This window comes from Dendrobates tinctorius, unplaced genomic scaffold, assembly GCF_039654945.1.
Source record: "Dendrobates tinctorius isolate UK_male_01 unplaced genomic scaffold, ASM3965494v1 ptg000155l, whole genome shotgun sequence".
In the NCBI taxonomy this organism is placed as follows: Eukaryota; Metazoa; Chordata; class Amphibia; order Anura; family Dendrobatidae; genus Dendrobates; species Dendrobates tinctorius.
This window is the reverse complement of record NW_027361822.1, coordinates 21,241,486-21,254,562: the sequence shown is the minus strand read 5'-3', so window position 1 is coordinate 21,254,562 and position 13,077 is coordinate 21,241,486. Positions and strand designations below refer to the sequence as shown.

General features: G+C 42.2%; 1 protein-coding gene across 2 annotated transcripts in view; it reads right to left on the bottom strand.

Annotated features, from left to right (window-relative positions):
- Window positions 1–13,077, bottom strand: part of LOC141051099 (uncharacterized) — an 82,154-nt gene that overhangs the window by 14,997 nt on the left and 54,080 nt on the right. For both annotated transcript variants that reach the window (XM_073547977.1, XM_073547976.1), the window contains exon 2: window positions 8,467–8,551. The gene's annotated coding sequence lies outside the window, so the exon portion shown is untranslated. The remainder of the gene's footprint in view (window positions 1–8,466; window positions 8,552–13,077) is intronic.

The following is a 13,077-nucleotide window of genomic DNA, read 5'->3' as shown; positions in this document are numbered from 1 at the left end:
CCAGAAGTGTTCACATTTTAAAAAATGAGGGCCTGACACCACCGAAGTGGAATAAATGTCACGAGAATAGAAATAGTATAATTGGGACCGAGACGTCTTCCACTACAGCTAACCCAGCAGATGTAGACCAACCATGACTGTTCACATTTCCACAAATTTGTGTTAACATCAGCAGCAGCAGGCACAGAAGCCACACTAAAGATATTACAGAGTGCAGTTACGTGACATTATTGCATCACACTAAAAAATGCAATATCACCTAGTCTGTACAGTCTGCGAAAAGTCCTCTTAACAGAGGAGGAGGAAGAAGCAGCAAATGTGAATGATGGAGTGGATGATGGTTGTTGAGGTCCGCATTTTTGCACACTGGGATTACCACAGTAAAGCATGTTGATTGCGCATGTGAAGGTTCATACATGTAGTAGTCAAATTATTGCAATTTTTACCTTGACTCAGTTTTTTTTTCAAATTTGGCAGATTATGTGAGTTGGCTCATCCTTTGCAGTGTCAAAAATGGCCCAGGTTAGGCAACCCTTGCCACCCCTGCGAGCTGCAGACCTGCAGGCGCTGCTGGTCACAAGTACAGTTGTGGCTGAGGATGCATTGCTCGTCACGGCTGCATCACTTTGTGTCTGTGACGTATGGCGCAACATAACCTCCTCGTCTTCCTTTTCAGATGACCTGCTCAGCTGTGTGCCTCTATGTTCACACCAACTGGGATGTAACACATCATCATCATCCTCCTCTGTGTTATCACATTCCTCACCATTGGAGTCATCCTCCTCTTCTTGCCTTGACAGCACAGTACAGTCTGCGTGAGCCTCAGATATCTGAGTCTTATCAGAATCACCTCCACAACCAGGGGTTAACATCTGATGACGAGGGTCAGGAAGATGTTCGGACCGTACTTCATCTTGCCCTGCATCAGTGCAGATCTCCTCCTCTTGACTCTGCGAAGCTTTTGAGTACACTTCTGATGAACATGGCATAGAATGTGTGAACAGGTTTTCAGACTCACCCATCTGTGGTTTTGTACGTCAGTTGAACGATTGGATAGTTGGGACATGGGGGGAAGCAAAGGGAATTTTGGTGCCACTTCTGTGGACTGCACAGGGTGTGATGTTGAGATGGAGGACGAGGAGGAGAGGACACATGAAGCTGCCCTTGCCATCCACTCAAGTACATGCTCTTTTTGGGCATCATCGACAATACGTACCGCCGTGCGTCTGATAAAGAAAGGAAGTGGTGTAGCCTGTCCAGTAGCATAAGTTAACATGAGTTTCTCCTGGGGCCCACGAGAAACGCGCGTCGGGGCGCAGCATGCGGTTCTCTTGACAGCTATGGCTAAGAAATAATGGGGTTATGACATAATGACTGATAAGCAAGGGATTATTGTGATGGCTACACCTCACTAGGGGATTACTATGCCTCTGCTAATTTGTGTCTCTGGGGCCTCTGGAATATAGTTGCATTGGCAACATACTGTATATATTAGGATTTCCTGCTGTCACTAGCCCTGCACTTGTGTTGCACCTAGGTCTCTTTTTGACACTCTGCCATAATATTATTGTATTATCTCATCTATTTATATATTTGTGATGTATCTATTAATAAAATAAAGATGTGATTTTATTTGAGGATATAGACTCCCTTTTTTTTTTTGCATGTGTACAAGTTTGGTGGAGTTTACCTACGGCTAATGCCATTTGGTGGTTTGGGTATTTTCTTTGACCGCTATTTGATAGTATGATTCCTGCCATTGGGATTTTGTATTATCTGTATAACACATTAGATGCTATAAACTATTTTAGAGTCAGGTCAGGGGCAGACACTGAGAGCTTGGAGCCCCTGTGCAAGAAATGTATCTGGGCCCCCCTCCTTTTGTGGTGACAAAACTACACACACACACACATTATTATGTATATTGCCGTCCCTTATACAGTGCCCTCTCTTGCTATGTACAGCACCGTTCCTTACATATTGGATTATGTAAAGCCCTGTTTTTATTACATACCGTCCTCTCTTGTTAGATATATAATGCAATGATGGCTGATGGAGCATGGGAAAGCTTCTTTTCTAATGGAGTGGTAGTCTGGTCATCGGCTCCTCCATCAGCAGTCATTTTATATCTAACAAGAGAGTGGACTATGTAATAAAAGAGGGCGCTGTTAATAACAAAATGAACAAGAATACACTATGTAAGAGACAGCACTGTACATAACAGCAGAGGAAGCTATATAATAAATGACGGCACCATATATAACTAGAGAGGATGGTATGTAATAAGGGATGGTGTTATACATAACAAAAGAGGAAACTATGTAACTAAGGATGGTGTTATACATAATAAGTGAGTACAGTATATACTAAGGGACTGCTATATATAAAAAGTGACTACACTATATACTGAGGGATGGCGCTACACATAATAAGCTAGTACACTATATAATAAGGAACTGTGCTATATATAATACGTAAGTACACTATATACTAAGGGCCTATGCTATGTATAATAAGCGAGTACACTATATACTAAGGGACTGTGTTAAAAGGAACCTGTCACCTGTTTTGGCCGCTTTAAGATGCGGCCACTGCCTTTTAGGGCTTATCTACAGCATTGTATAATGCTGTAGATAAGCCCCCAATCTGACCTGAAAGATAAGAAAAATAAGTTTTATTATACTCACCTGGGGGGCGGTCTGGTCCGATGGGTGTCGCAGGTCTAGGTCTGGCGCCTCTCATCTTCTTCGGATGCCACCCTCCTGCTTGCTTCATGGCTCCCAGGCATCGCACTCCTGTGTAGGTATACTTATCTGCCCTGTTAAGGGCAGAGCAAGGTACTGCAGTGTGCAGGTCCCGGGAAAGGTCAGAGAGGCCCAGTGCCTGTGCACTGCAGTACTTTGCTCTTTCCTCAACAGGGCAGATAAATAAGCCTGTGCCAGAGTGCGATGCCGGGGAGCCACAAACCAAGCAGGAGGATGGCATCGTAAGAAGATGGGAGGCGCCGGACCCGGACCTGCGACACCCATCGAACCGGACTGCACCCTGGGTGAGTATAATAAAACTTATTTTTCTTCACTTGCAGGTCGGTTCAGGAGCTTATCTACAGCATGATAGCATGCTGTAGATACTCAAACAAAATAGGAAGCACATTGTAGCGCCATAGCATGTAAACATGAAATATGAAAAATGAATTGCATTACTGCATTAGAAATATGAAAAATTGCGAAAGCTTAGCGTATAAAATGGCCAATTTATGTGTACCTGAAAGCCACGGTAAGGCATTTCTCGTTTTCCAGGACCCTAACTTTGCCAATCCTCACTTAGACTAAAGTGTTCATCTGTATGGGAACCTATGTAAATCCTCTCCTTTGACTGAAATTTATATCTCTGTTGAGGGGTGGTGGCCCTGCTGTGATTAAAAACGCCTGTGGCTAAGAGGTGGAGTGCTCAGTCAGAAGGTTAATGAATACAAATTTCAAAAAAACTGACCGTCACATCCAAGCATAAATTAAATGTGAACATGTGCTTAACCTAGAGTAACCAACTCATATACACTCAAACAAAATAGGAAGCACACTGTAGCACCATAGAATGCCATCATGAAATATGAAAAATGAATTGCATTATTGCATATGAAAAATTGAGAAAGCTTAGCACATTAAATGGCCAATTTATGTGTACCTGGAAGCCACGGTAAGGCGCTTCTTGTTTTCCGGGACCCTAACCATGACAATCCTCACTTAGACTAAAGCGTTCATCTGTATAGGAACCTATGTAAATCCTCTCCTTAGACTGAAATCTATATCTCTGTGGAGGAGTGGTGGCCCTGCTGTGATTAAAAACGTCTGCGGCTAAGAGGTGGAATGTGACAAATTGACACACGGACACGGATATCTCCGGTATCGTTTTTTTAAATAGTGGGCCGTGTTAGCCGCAGGCTGAGTCTAACACTGCCCACATGTAAAGCCAGTGCGGCTACATCTAAACCCCGGAGGAGGCAGCTAACTCTGAGGGCAATCGGTGGGCAGGGAGCGATCCCTGCAGCTTGGCAGTAGAGCGGAGCTTAAAAGCGGAGCCGAGCTGCAGGAATCCGATATCATCCTGCTTCCTGTCTGACACAGCGCAGTTGGATGACATCATCAGAGAGAAAGCTGCCGGCGACGAAGATGCTGCCGGGATGTGCTGCGACTGCGAGGAACGTGAGGAGAGGTGAGTGGTTCTGTGTGTGTCTGTCTGCCTGCATGCGTGTGTGTATATGTGATGCAGTGCAGTGCTTCATGTGTGTGGGTGTGTGAGAGTGGTGAGGTGCTGTGTGTGTATTGAAGATTGGCAATAATGTGGGTGATGGAGAGAGCAGTGATGGGGTGGTGGGGGAGAAGGCAATGTTGGTGCTGGTGAAAAGGACGATGGGGGTGATGGGGGAGGAGCCAATGATGGAGGTGGTGGAATTGGCAATGATGGGGTGGTGGGGGAGAAAGCAATGATGGTTCTGGTGGAAAGGACAATGATGGTAGTGGTGGAAAGGACAATGGTGGTGAGGGAGGAGGCAAAGATGGAAGTGGTGGAAAGTTGCAATGAATAGGGGTGGTTGGTGAGAAGGCAATGATGGAGGTGGTGATGATGACAAAGATGGGGGTGGAGGGGAAGAACAATGATGGAGGGGGCTGCAGTATACCCTATGAGGAGGGCTGCATTATACCCTATGACGGGGCTGTGTTATACTTTACGAGGGGGCTACATTATATTCTGTGGGGGGCTGCATTTTATTCCGTGTGGGGGCTGCATTATTCTCTCAGGGGCTACATTTTATTCTTGGGGGGCTACATCATTCTATATGAGGAGGGCTGCATTATGCCCTATGAGGGGGTTACACTATATTCTATGGGGGGCTGCATTATACCTTATGAGGGGGTTGCATTATACTCTGTAGGGGCTGCATTATATTCTGTGGAGGGGCTGCATTATACTATATGAGGGGGGCTGCATTATGCCCTATGAGGGTGCTACATTATATTCTATTGGGGTACCGCATTATACCTTATGAGGGGGTTGCATTATATTTTGTGGGGTGCTGCATTATACCCTATAAGGGGGTCTGCATTATATTCCATGAGGGAGGCTACATTATATTCTATTAGGGGGGCTACTTTATATTCTATGAGGGGGCTATCCCACCCCCTGCTACATAATTAAGACGTGTACTACATTATATTATACCCTGATATTAGCGTGTTTTACCACGCAATTGGTGGTCTTGTACTTATTTCTATGTAGATACATAGTGGGCCCCAAGGATAATTTTCTCTGGTGGGCCCAAGTTGCTCCAGTCCGACGCTGCTCAGGTCCATCATCTGTTAATGGAAATATAGGGGACTTCCACGTTAATTGCAGTACAAAGGCTCTGGAAAAATTAAATGGCTCCTTGCCCACCCAAAACAAATTAAACATATTCTGCGCTCCCAATTCCAAATGCCCCCCTCCCTTCTGAGCCCCAAAGTTGCCTAAACCGCAGTTAGCATTCACATTTTTGGCATTGCTGTAGAGATGAGAACCTGCCTAATTTACAGGTGCATGAGCTGGGAACAATGTACGGTCACTACAACGTACTGGTCACTATGGCAGTTTGCAATTTTCACCCAGCAACATACACTGCTGCTTGTTTCTGGAAAACACCCATGGAGTCAAAATTGTCACGGCACCTGTGGATAAATTCTCAAATGAGTAGAATTTCCTCAAGAGGATACTAGGAAAATCTGCTCTCAGGAAGCAAATAGCGCTCCGTACCTCCTGAGTCTCGCCATATGGGTAAGCTGTACTGTACATCCACATATGGGGTAATTCTACATTCAGCAGAAATTGTGGGACAAATTGTCTGGCCATTTTTACCCATTTCCAAGTATGAAAATGTAAAATCTGAGGCTAAAACAAAATTTTGATGGTAAAAATGTTATTTTTTTCTTCACAGCCCAATGGTATAAAATTCTGTGACACACCTGTAGTGTCAATATGCTCATTGCACATCTAGATGAATTCATCAAGAGATTTAGTTTGTAAAATTGTGTCTTATATGGGGAATCAGCTGTTCTGGCACTTCAAGATCTCTGCCAATGTGACATGGCTCCCACAAACCAGTCCAGTTAAATCTGAACTCCAATATGTTGTTTCTTTCCTTCTGAGCTTTGCACTGTGCCTCAAAAGTAGTTTTGCACCACAAATTTAGGGTTCCATTTTCTCCTGTTACTCTTGTGAAAATAAAAAATTTGGTGCTAAAATAACATTTTTGTGGGGAACTTTTCATTATTTTTACGACTCAATGTTATAAACGCTTGTGAAGCACCTGGGGGTTCAAGCTTCTCACCACACATCTAAATAAGTTCCCTGGAGGGCCTAGTTTCCAAAATGTCACTTGTGTGGTGTTTAGAACAAAATGAACACGGTCAAAGGAGCGCTGGGGATCCAAGGGTAAAATTGATTAACTTTATTCCACTACGCGGTTCAACGGACAACGCCTTCTTCATCAGGTAGCAATGTGATTACAACAGGAAGGTGTATTTATTAAACTCAAGCGACCAATAGGGTAACATAAACAATCAACCAATGACAATCTATATGACAAAATGAATATATAAAATCAGAGGAATATAAGGAAAAAACAAACAGTAATAAATATAGTGCATAAAAACAATTAAAATATGATAGATAAAAATTAAAAATAAAAATGCAAATAATGTTATTTCGCCACATTTTCAGTAGTAAGATTCAAGCCTTCAGGAGCTAGTGTGCACAATTTAAATATCCAATAGCTCTTCCTATTTATTAAGCTCCTGTAATGATCAGGATAATTATCCAGTATTTGGTCAATAAGGCCGGGATCACACACAGCGAGATACGGCCGAGTCTCGCAGGTTAAAACCAAGCTCTGGCGCCGGCACTCTGGAGCGGAGCATGCAGCCGCACAGCAATACATGGAGCTGCACGCTCCGCTCCGGAGTGCCGGTGCCAGAGCTTGGTTTTAACCTGCGAGACTCGGCCGTATCTCGCTGTAGTGTGACTCCGGCCTAATAGTGAGTTTTAATAGTCTTGGGGCTTTCTGTTGTGTTCTACAGAAATATTTTGATAGATTATGTAATAAAAAAACATTCCTAATATTCTGACAGTGTTTGTTGGGCCGTACATGGTGTGTGGTGTTTTCACTGTTTAGGCACATCAGGGGCACTCCAAACGCGACATGATGTCCGGTAATTATTCCAGCAAACTTTGCATTCAAAAAGTCAAATGGCATTCATTCACTTCCAAGCCCTGCTGTGCACCCAAACATTAGTTTTTCTCCACATATTGGGTATCAGCATACTCAGGATAAATTGCACGACAAATTGTATGGCGCAATCTCACCTGTTACTCTTATGAAAATGCAAAATTTGGGGCTAAAAAACTTTTTTGTGGTAAAATTAAGATTTTTTTTATTTTCACGGCTCAATGATAGAAACTTCTGTGAAGCACCTGGGGTTCAAGGTTATATACCATGCTGGGCTGTATTATACCATGCTGGGGGGGCTATATACCATGCTGGGCTGGCTATATACCATGCTGGGCTGTATTATACCATGCTGGGCTGTATTATACCATGCTGGGGGGCCTATATACCATGCTGGGCTGTCTTATACCATTCTGGGGGCCTATATACCATGGTGGGCTGGGCTATCTAACATATGCGGCTGTGTTATATACCATGCTGGGCTGTATTATACCATGCTGGGCTGTATTATACCATGCTGGGGGGGCTATATACCATGATGGGCTGTATAACATGGTGGGCTGGGCTGTATACCATGTGGTAATGGGCTATATACTATGCAGCTGTTATATACCATGGGGGTACATTTTACATTATATTCTATAAGGGGAGGCTGTGTTATATAATATGGGGGGGCTACATAATATTCTATGGGGAGGTGGGCTGTATTATATTCTATTTGGGGCTACATTATATTCTATAGGGGGGCTGTATTATATTTATTATATTCTATGGGGGCTGCATTATACTATATGAGGAGAGCTACATTGTATTCTATGGAGGGGCTACATTACACTATATAAGGGGCTGCGTTATATCCTATGAGGGGGTTGCTATATATTCTATGGAGGGGCTGCATTATACTATATGGGGGGACTGCATTATATTCTATGGGGGGTTACATTATGTTCTATACAGATATTATATCCAGCCCTGCATAGCCTCAATATTAGATAACAACAAATAACAAATAACTTTGTTGCTCTACTAAGGGTTGGGGGGGGCCCGAAAAATTTCTTGCACAGGGGCCCACTACAGTCTGTCCGCCCCAGAGTTGTATTATGGATGAGATTCATCGATGATATTTTGTTTGTCTGGCACGGTTCCAAAGTGCAATTGGAAGGATTCCTTCAATATTTGAATGAAAACAGTATTAATATTAAACTTACCTGCACGATTAAACAGGATTCCATAAATTTTCTGGATCTGAAGATATCGGTTGATGACACAGGATTACTTGTCCCTTCCATCTGCCTGAAAGAAACGAGTGTTAATGCATTGCTCCATGCCAGTTCATCACATCCAGCGCATATTATCTGTGCGATACAAACAGGACAATTTCTTAAGAACTAGACGTATCTGTGGTCGACAAGATGTTTTCGAAAAACAGGCCAATGAACTGACGAATAGATTTTTCAAAAAGGGGTTATCGGAGAGATATTGTGCATAATGCTTTTGTTAGAGCCAAAGAAACTGATCGGCAATCGTTGTTAATTTCTGAGGCAAAAAATAAAGAAACAGATGGTCATGTGCGGTTCATCATAAATTTTCACTCTAGATGGCATGAGATGACTGGTATCATCTCTAAGTTTTGGCCTATTCTTTTACACGATCCAGGTATATCTAATGTAATACCTGAGAAACCTTAGTGTTGTGAGTTCATTTTCCCCTTCACCGTTGATGTCTGATGAACTCCCTCTGCTGGTGAAGAGAGGTAGTGAAATTGATTGGGTTGAGAAGAACCTGTCATCTGAACAGGTGGAGCCTGTTTGGACACCCGGAATCACTGAGTGGATATAAGGCAGCTGACACCCTACAGGGGTGCTGGTGATCCTTTCTGCTCTGAGCTCTTGCAACCAGTTAGTCCTGTCTACTGAAAGCTAAGTTTTTGCTCTCTTATTTTGCCATGAGATTTTGTCTGTTTGCTTCGTGTTTTGTGTTCAGCCTGCCTTTGTTGGGACGGGCTGAGCTCCATTTTTGTCTCTGATCAGTTTATCTCTTTGCTCTGTTTTCAGAATGTACCTGAGTGCTGATATAGTGATTTTGAAGTCTAGCGACTTCAGGGCCTTTTTCCATATCAGACGGTTGGGACATTTTTGGTAGGGTTTTTTGCGGATTGCAGCCAGCATCTTTTCTGTCCTTTCCTATTTAGTTATTTGGGCCCCATCGTTTGCTCAGCCTGTCTTTCTGTCTGTGTTTTCATCTGCTTTTCACCGACAATACATGTTGGGGGCTGTCTATTGCTTTGGGGCAGTTTAGATTTCCCCTTTCTTTCTATAGGCTTATTTAGTTCTCCGGCTGTGAACGAAGGGTCTAGGGCACCGTAGGAACCCCCCACGGCTACTGTTAGTTGTGGTGAATAGGATCAGGGGTATGCAATCCGATAGCTACCAACCTCTCTGGTTTTCAGGACTTAGCTTGTATTTTTGTTTTTTCCTCCTTCGGTGACTCATTCATAACACCTTTGGTTGTTGCTAAACGCAACAAAACTTATGCGGAAATATGAAGATTTGATGCTGTATTATTAGTGATATATATCATCTAGAACAATTCAAGTTAATTATTACGATACTTTTTTGCTCCTCATATGATGCATTGTAAATAACTCCTAATGGCCTAATATTAATGGTTGTTCCATATATGGTTCTAACTTTATACATGTCAACATTGTAATCATATTATTTTTTGTTCATTTGACTATATTTATTCTCTCTCCATTTTTATTGTCTTATAGTAATGGTGGGATCATTGATGTTTGTTATCTAGGTAAGCTGTTTGGTTCTTGTTTTATTGATTATGTCGGTAATTATGCCTTAAATACAAATATATGTAATTAGTTAGAATCACTACTTTGCACCTTGCACATTGCTTAATGATCATGTGGTATTTTTGACCCGTGAGTTATTATTTGTTGCGCAATTATCTTATTTTTGCAATTGCACATAGTCACTTTACACTTTATGCCTATGTGGAGTCCCTGATCCTTCGTCACATTCTTCAGGCTGACGTCCGGTCTGTGTCTACGTCATGTAGGGCTTGGCGCTGGCCTGCTCGCGTGACTAGGATCGTGATGTTCATCTCGAGGCGTGGGACGCAAGGGTGACGGGATTCGCGGCATGCGCACAATAAGTTCATAACACGGTCATTTGACCGGAATCACTTTGTAAACTGTATGTATCTCTACACTTTAACACCTTGTCATAGAATCATAGAATCATAGAATCGTAGAGTTGGAAGGGACCTCCTGGGCCATCTGGTCCAACCCCCTGCTCAAAGCAGGATTCGCTAAATCATCCCAGTCAGATGTCTGTCCAGCCTCTGTTTGAAGACTTCCATTGAAGGAGAACTCACCACTTCTCGTGGCAGCCTGTTCCACTCATTGATCACTCTAACTGTCAAAAAGTTTTTTCTAATATCTAATCTGTGTCTCCTCCCATTCAGTTTCATCCCATTGCTTCTAGTCTTTCCTTGTGCAAATGAGAATAAAGTTGATCCTTCTACAATGTGACAGCCCTTTAGATATTTGTAGACAGCTATTAAGTCTCCTCTCAGTCTTCTCTTTTGCAAACTAAACATTCCCAAATCCTGCAACCTTTCCTCATAAGACAGGGTTTGCAGACCGGTCACCATTCTGGTCGCTCTTTTCTGAACTTGCTCCAGTTTGTTGATGTCTTTTTTAAAATGTGGTGCCCAAAACTGGACACAATATTCCAGATGAGGTCTGACCAAAGAGGAGTAGAGGGAAATAATGACTTCACGTGATCTAGACTGTATGCTTCTGTTAATACATCCTAGAATTGCATTTGCCTTTTTTGCTGCTGCATCACACTGTTGACTCATATTCAGTCTGTGATCTATTAGTATACCCAAGTCTTTTTCACATGTGCTGTCACTTAGCCCTATTCCTCCCATTCTATATATGCTTTTTTCATTTTTATTGCCCAGATGTAGTACTTTGCATTTTTCCCTGTTAAAAACCATTCTGTTTGTTGCTGCCCACTTCTCCAGTTTATTTATATCTTTTTGAATCCTCTCTCTCTCTTCTCTAGTATTAGCTATCCCTCCTAGCTTTGTGTCATCAGCAAATTTAATCAGTTTACCCTCAATTCCTTCATCTAAATCGTTGATAAAGATGTTGAACAATACAGGGCCCAGGACAGAGCCCTGTGGTACCCCACTTGAGACATTCTTCCAACTGGATGTGCAGCCATTTACGACCACTCTTTGGGTCCGATCACTAAGCCAGTTATGAATCCACCTAACAGTTGCCATGTCCATTCCATACTTAGTCATTTTTTCAATAAGCATTGTATGAGAGACTTTGTCAAATGCTTTGCTGAAGTCAAGATATACTATATCTACAGCATTTCCTTGATCCACCCAATCAGTGATACCGTCATAGAAGGAAATTAAGTTAGTCTGACATGACTTATTAGTTACAAACCCATGCTGACTCTGTTTAATCACTTCATTCTTATCCAGGTATTGACATACATGTTGTTTAATAATTTGTTCAAAGATCTTTCCTGGTATAGAAGTCAGACTCACCGGCCTATAGTTGCCTGGGTCCACCTTCTTCCCCTTTTTGAAGATAGGAACAACATTTGCTCTTCTCCAGTCTTCTGGCACTTCTCCTGTTCTCCAAGAATTTTCAAAGATTATGGAGAGGGGTTCAAAAATTTCTTCTGCTATCTCCTTCAGTACTCTGGGGTGTAATTCATCTGGACCTGGAGACTTGAATTCATTTAGGTTAGCTAAGTGTTTCCTCACAATCTTTCTGTTTATAGATATCCTGGATTCTTCTATTCCCTTAATAGGACAGTGAATAACAGTTGATGTTACATTTCCTTTCTGAGAGAAAACAGATGCAAAATAGGAATTTAAAAGTTCGGCCTTCTCAACATCCTGTCTTACCATTTCCTCATTTTCATCCTGTAAAAATCCTATAGCATCTTTGACTTTTCTTTTACTTTTGACATATCCCCAAAATCCTTTATTATTGCTTTTGACATCTCTTGCAAGCCTCAATTCATTTTCAGCTTTAGATAATCTGATTTGTGCCCTGCAGGTTCTGCAGACAGCATTATATTCTTCTTTAGATATGCCTCCCTCTTTCCATTTTATAAACATTTTTTTCTTCCTTTTTAGCATGTGCTTAAGTTCTGTGTTCATCCATCCTGGTTTCCTTAAATGCTTCCTATTCTTCCCTCTTTTCGGAATTGTTAACAACTGTGCTTTGAGAATTTCATTTTTCAAGATTTCCCATCCCTCCTGGACATTTTTGTCTTTTAGGATATCCAGCCATTGGATCCCTCCAATTCTCTTTCTGAATCCCTTAAAATCTGCCTTTCTGAAATCTAACCTTGACGTCTGAGTCTTCACAGGTCTTCCACCTCTAGTTATCCAAAATTCTAAAATAGCATGGTCGCTACCTCCTAGGGTCCCAGCCACTTTTACCTCCTCAACCATTTCCTCCCTGTTTATAAGGATTAGATCCAAGGTAGCAGTTCCCCTTGTTTTCTCCCCTACCTTTTGGAAGATAAAGTTGTCAGCAAGAGAGGATAAGAATTTCCTTGACCTGTTAGTTTTGCCTGAGAGAGATTCCCAACAAATGTCTGGATAGTTGAAATCTCCCATGACAACTATGTCATATTTTTTGGAGAACTTGGCCATTTGATGCATAAAGAGTTCATCCATATCTTCAGCTTGCACAGGCGGCCTGTAGTAAATGCCTACGATGGTGTCCTTTCCATTGTTCTGTCCTTGTATTCTTACCCAAA